General features: G+C 35.0%; 1 protein-coding gene across 1 annotated transcript in view; it reads left to right on the top strand.

Annotated features, from left to right (window-relative positions):
- The first annotated feature begins 2,267 nt into the window (after positions 1-2,267).
- Positions 2,268-7,500, top strand: part of LOC106882161 (uncharacterized) — a 30,731-nt gene continuing 25,498 nt past the window's right edge. The window contains exon 1 of the mRNA XM_014932741.3: positions 2,268-2,573. The gene's annotated coding sequence lies outside the window, so the exon portion shown is untranslated. The remainder of the gene's footprint in view (positions 2,574-7,500) is intronic.

A 7,500-nucleotide genomic window follows, 5' to 3' on the forward strand; every position in this document is an offset into this window, starting at 1 on the left:
CTCACACACACGCGCACACTCACACACACACACACACACACATATATATATATATATATATATATATATATATATATATATATATATATATATATATATATATATATATATATATATATATATATATATATAAAGTATGCGCAGACGTACTTCTATTAGATGATATGAAAAAAATGCATATATATATATATATATATATATATATATATATATATACTGCCGTACATATCCACATACAACCCCAGAAACAAAGAAGCCTTCACCATCATCACCCAAAACATACCAATGCTACATAAGGACCCCAAATTGAAGGAAATTTTACACACACACAAAATCATCAAAAGCCACAAACAAACAAAATCACTGAAAAAGATCCTCACAAAGGCAAAATTACTTTCCGAAACAACAGATGCGAAAGTAAACAAATGTGGTCGACCAAATTGTGCAACATGCCCAAACATTCTAGAAAGTTTAGAATTCCTCTTCAAAGAGGGACACAAATTTAAAGTTAAATCTAACTTTACTTGTGCCTCAGAAAATCTTATTTATGTAGTAAGATGTTCGGGCTGCCACGAGAACTACATAGGGTCCACAGACGTAGATGCACTCTGCACCGCCAGCAGATTGCACACCCAGAATACCGAATGATACCTTTTAGTGATCATATTGAAAAATGCGCAAAACAAATGCTACCACAATTTATAATCTTTCCTTTTTATCAATGTGCCATTAAAACACCAACACAGATTAGATTAAATATGGAAACCTTTTTCATTCAAAAATACAAACCCCAACTTAACCATTGCTAACACATTTAAATAAGGAAATTCATCACCCCACTGAGAAAAAAAGGGGAAAAAAGTATAGAACAAAACCATGGTAAATTAATCAAATTCTACCACCTCCTAGATTTCGATTATCTCCCCTATACCGGAAGAAATCCCTAATTACCTCCCCCTATCTAGAACTCTTCTTTCTCAGACTGGAACGAACACGACACAATGAAGTAGAGAAATTTGAAAACACAACACGAAACCGGTTATTTCTCAAAATACAATGTTTATATACCAAAAAGATTTTATAACATTTTTCTAACATTTTTCTAACATTTTTCTGACATAATTTAAATATATACTTTAACCATGTAACACAAGCCTTCTGTGGTTTTTTCACTCTTATTATCTTTTATATATATATATATATATATACATATATATATATATATAAATATATATATATAAATATATATATAAATACACACATATATCTATATACATCTATATGTATATACACATATATATATACGCACACACGTATATATATATATATACATATATACATACATATATATATATATATATATATATATATATATATACATACACACACACACTCACACACACACACACCCTCACACATACACGTTTATATATATATATATATATATATATATATATATATATATATATATATATATATATCAACTTTAAATAGAGCTCAAAACTGATCCATTGAAAATACTTTATAGTAATAATAATAATAATAATAATAATAATAATAATAATAATAATAATAATAATAATAATGATAATAATAATAATAATAATAATAATGAAATTGACCTATGAACATTTCGATGGAACATCCAGAATGATTAATACATATAAAAAAATATTATAAAATATAGGATACTCCATCTCCTCGGGGTCCCATTAGTATTGCTATTATTATTATTATTATTATTAGTAATATACTGCCAATAAAAACAGAAACCATTCAAATCCAATTTTCATAGTTGACCCATTAAAATATACAAAACAGGATGAAAAGATATTAGATGGCACACAACCGCCCATCCCAAATATGCATGGAACGAGCAAACGGCAAATCAACTCAAACATCCTGTTAAATTACAGCTCCGCCCATATTGGCACATGCAAGTACGCATTGACATATACACAGACATAGACTCATTTATATGCGCACAAGTGTCACTCGGTGTATGTATATATACGCATCTATCTATATTTACACTTACACCGACACCTACACAGACCCATGGGTACACAGACGCACATTCTCGCACGTACACACATACACATACACACACACACATATAAATACACACACACATACGTACATACATATATAGCTAAATGCACATACACGTACATATAAAGCTAAACACACACACACACACACACACACACACACACACACACACACACACACATATATATATATATATATATATATATATATATATATAATTTGTGTCCATTGTCCGAAAGCCTTTCGTCATACGTCTGTGACCTTTTCAGCGGCACTTTCCGTCTTAGTGTGTGCTTCTGCTCCGCTTAGTCTATTCTGTTCATCTATAGAATATCTTTAATCTCCTTTCTCTCATCACCTCAAATGTAATATTTGTTCCCTGAAGACAGAGGCTCGTCTGATCCAACGATGAAATCAATCTACAAACATTATTTTGGACTACCAAGCCCCCAGAAACGGCCGTTGGATTTGTAATACTCTTCTCCAACGTCCTTTAATTCTTGGTATCATTTCTATTCTGTGTAAGTCGAACCTTTTTGCATGTAAGCATATATATACTTTTTTGTAATTGATGTATTTAATATTCTTTGTATATCGACCTGCCTAACTTGGTTATCCTTACATTTATGTGTGTGTGTGTGCGTGTGTAAATACACATATACACATTTACATATATACATATACATACACACAGACAAATACACGCACACGTACATTTATATTTGTGTATTTTTTTTATATAGCGTGCATTCATATATACAAGCACAGACTTATACAGGATACATGCATACTTAGGAAGATATAACCGTAATTACATTCATGTGTGGATGCATACATAGATACATCTGTTGGTATTTTCCCAGCTTGGGTTTCTCGGTGCGTGCAAGATATGGCTGTGGGAACGCTGGGATGTTGTAGTGGGTGCAGCTGGCTTTTTTACCGTGTGTGCAGCGTGCAATTCATTCAGTTAATGTGTTAATTACTCTTTCTCTAGTTAGTAAAATGGACAAAAATTCTTCCAAGCACTACCCATACCCCCTAGAAAGGGTGCTGTATGGTTTTGCGTGTCTCGCAAGTGCCCAGGACAGTTCATACATAGTTGATCTTATCTGATTTCAGTTTCCACAGAAATTCCACCAGTGATGTTGTGTGTCTCGTAGTTATTTTCTTAAAAGTTGAAATGTGGTTGAGATATCGATTCTTGAATGAATCGTCCGTGACACCTATGAACACACACGGGCCTCCTCGTGTGTGCACTGTGCATTTATATACGATGTTGCAAATCGTGCAGAGATTACCGAGTGGGTACCTTGATTTGTCCCTACACGAGCACCTATTGCTGGCTGCTGTTAGTGACTAGTTGTATTCCGTTATTCCCGTCGTTCTCGTTACATGTCAGTTCGTTTTCACTATGTTATTGTTATGCAGACTCTCTGGGTTACTTAGAATTTGGTTGTTATTATTTCCCGATAGGTCCATGCTATGGGTTCCTATGCGTAACCCTTCCTGGCGGTCGGTCGAGTGAGCATTGTATACAGGTACATTAGTTGAGGGTTCCCTGGGGGTGTTGCTCGAGCCCTTGTTTAGCATCCTGTTGCTGATTCGGTGCTTATGCTGCTTCAAGCTGGAGGAGATTGCGTATGACACCTTCACGTTATGCCTGTTAAATATGGAGTGGTATTTTTGTGATCTCGTATTAGGGATAGGAAGTAGACTCCAACTAAGTCAGTGACTTGTGCGGAGTCGGATGATCCGCTTGCTATATCGAAGTCGTCAGCACTATCTGCACTACACCAGAATTTGCTGTCAAAATCTACCAGGGTATCCCTAGCTACTAGTATTATAGCAATTTCTTGACGGGATAGATTGGAGTTAGACTTAGCAAATATCAGGGCTTTATTGAGAAGGACAGGGTTAATAATACTATAATAGTTATCTATATCTAGTTGTAGGAATTTGCTATTTAAGTTTATGTCTAGTTGCTTAAACCAAGCTATACTTGACGATTGTCAGACCACACGGCTAATCGTATCTTAGGTTTGAGACTGGGTGCTATTCTATCGGCAATTATCTTACTAATCCGGCCTATATCGTATTTAAAGTGGCGGAATCAGTCTTACTGGGGGGGGGGGGGGGTAAGAAATTAGGTTGTGATCTTTTAGGATGATTCTGGGTCTCCTAGGGGTGTGTTCTATCTATAGCTGGTTCTGTTCTGTCGGCTATCTCTAGCTTTCTAAAAATTTCTAAGCCTCTAGAATTAATGTTATTTAATATATCTATACTTGCATGTCTGTATCTGTCATTCAATTCCTTCGTAATTAAACTTTTATATAATTGTATATTGATAATGTAGACATTACTGGTTTTGTCGGCTGGTAAAATAATTCCGGAAGCTTTCTCGAAATAGACGAGTAACTTTTGAAGCTTTCGTTTGTGTTTTCGGATGGCGGTGGGGTATTTCCTGAATCTCACATTTAATGCTAGGGCCGGATACCGAGAACGGATTAAATTCATACACCAAAACAGCACACACATTTAGTGAGAGATTCAGGAAATACCCCACCACCATCCGAAAACACCAACAATAGCTTCAAAAGTTACTTGTCTACTTCGAGAAAGCTCCCGAGATTATTGCACCAGCTGACAAAACCGGTAATGTCTACATTATCAATAGAGAATTATATAAAAGTTTAATTGCGAAGGAACTGAATGATAGACACAAGCATTCAAGCATAGATATATTAAATATCATTGACGCCAGAGGCTTAGAAATTGTTAGAAAGCTAGAGATAGACGATAGAACAGAACCATGTGCCCTTAGGAAACTCAAAATCACCCAATTTCTTAACCAACCCCTCAGTAAGACTAATTTGCCCCGTCTAGATCCAACATAGGCCAGATTAGTAAGATAATTAAAGATAGAATAGCACCTACTCTCAAATCTAAGATACGATTAGCCTTGTGGTCTGACACCCGTCGATTATAGCGTAGCTTAAGCAACTAGACATAAGCTTAAATAGCAAATTCCTACAACTAGATATAGATATTTCGTTTTGGGATTTGGTTTGCACGATTCTTTATGTGAGTTCGTGTGTTGAAGCATATTCTGTTGTGTCTGGGGAGAGTCATTTTCTTTTTGTGCCTTATAATCTATAATTCAATAGTCTTAAGACTATTGAAAAGATTGCAAGACGCAACGAAAATTTTAGGAAAATAAAAATAAGAAATAAGTGGAAATTACACCGATGAGTGTGTTAAATTATAAAGCACAAAAAGAAAATGACTCTCCCGAGACACAAAAGCTACAGATAACTATTGTAGTACTACTAACATCATCCTTCTCAATAAAGCCCTGATATTTGCTAAGTCTAACTACGATTTATTCCGTCAATATATTGATATAATACTAGCAGCTTGGGGTACCCAGGTGGATTTTGACAGCAAATTCTGGTGTAGAGCAGATAGAGCTGACGCTTTCGATATAGTGAGTGGATCATCCGACTCCGCACAAGTCACTGACTTAGTTGGAGTCTACATCCCATCTCTAATCCAGGGATAGGATGTAGACTCCAAATATCAGTCTACATCCTACAATCAAAGACACATACTCGTAGCCAACCACATGCTCGGACGTGAATTTGTTGTCTGTGATATAAGGAGAAAGTTAATAAAACATTCACTGATGTTGCAAATAGCCGCTCAGTTGATTAAAAATCCGGTTTATTCAATTGATTCAGTATTTAATTAATATCGCCTCTGTTTTTAACACAGCAAGTCTATAAGAGACGTAATCGCAGTAAAAATACTGCAGTAAGTAGCCTATCGACAGAGTGTATACGTTAAGTATAATGTTTATTTAAAAAAAAATACTCCTTCAATTGCATATAGAGGAAAGTAAAGTAATTAAACAAAAAATACTCTAAATTGCTTCTACAGACTTGTATGATCGTGTTACATTTTACATTCTTTTTAGCCCGCTAGACATAAAAATATTTCCAATGTGGCCCACCTTCCAAAAAGTTTGCCGAACTCTGTCCTAGATGCAGGGTTTGAAAATAAAATATATAAATGGTTTTACAATGACGGTGTTAATCACAAAAGTCATTTGTCACTTACTTATGTTACCACTTAATTACATTATCAAATCTCTGTTTACGGTGCAAATAGATTATAAGCGTTGATAATGTGGAGTATTTGACACGAGTGTGTGTCGTCAATTATTGTTTTAATCTTTTAAAAATAAGGTTTTAGAAATAACTGTTGCTTCAACGTTTAATTCTTGTGAGAAGCCAATATTAAAATAGCGTAGCATGTCACAGAGGTATATGTCAAGAATTTATTAACGTCCTGAACGGAGACATCTAGAACAACTACTGGCTGTGGCAATGTATTAATACAGTAGTTGTTCTTGAAAATTGAGGTCGATAGATTCGACGATACTACTGTGTACAGTGACAAAAATTCTATGGAACAAATCGTTGTGTAAAAGTTTATGTACGGCAAAGAGATCACGTGTTCAAACGAAGGTTGCGTATGTGACTGTTAGTGGAAATGCGAATGCTACAATGTTGATAATCACCAAATGTAGGGATCATCATCCTATTTTACACAGTCAGGATCTCATTGTAGAAATGCGCCTGTCCGAATATCCACAGCCGAGGTCACCAATCGTAGATCAGAAGCGCGCGCGTTCCAACATTGAGGACACCAATTATAAAATTTTGTCTTCTAAGTGGGGCATATAAAAATTGCTTCCAATTTAGAAATAATTCTGTTTGTTCAAGAAAAGAATTTTTAGTAAGTAAACATAAAAGTCTGTCTGTGAGAGTGTTTCTTTGTCCGACGTGGAGTCGGCTGTAAACAAAGACAACACTGATAATAAATGAATTACGTTTGTTTATACAACATGAAGTAAACTCCAGATAAGACCAACGTACTTTAGAGAAGAACGCATCAAAAACAAATTATGCTACATATATTTGAGTTATCGATTTGGTTAAAATGGTGGTAAACATAATCATGAGATACGCTGAACAAAAGAGGCCTTGTATAAGCTGATTGTATGAATTTTGACAAAACGAATGCCAACTACAAATAACTTTGCTTATGTCAGCTGTAAGAACATTGTCTTTTGTTAAATCTCTTGAAAGCAAGGCATCACTAGTGAGTGATATTGAAGAGGAGGTCTCGAATAGATTTGGTTTTACTAAAGCGATCATTTAGAAAGATGAGAAATTGATGATGCTCGAGAATATGTTTGCTAACGGCTGTCTCCATGACTTTTGTGATGTTGAAATTAAAATAGATAGGCCAATGTGGTCACAGTGGTTGCCCTTTTCATGAATGGGATATACTGCAACATGTCCTCAAAGACTAGAATCTTTCTAGAGAAATAGAAATTGAAAAGAATTTGGTGAAGATAGAAACTAACTCTGGAGTTCATTGTTC

The sequence above is a fragment of the Octopus bimaculoides genome, chromosome 16, assembly GCF_046866305.1.
Source record: "Octopus bimaculoides isolate indiv1 chromosome 16, ASM4686630v1, whole genome shotgun sequence".
Classification (NCBI taxonomy): Eukaryota; Metazoa; Mollusca; class Cephalopoda; order Octopoda; family Octopodidae; genus Octopus; species Octopus bimaculoides.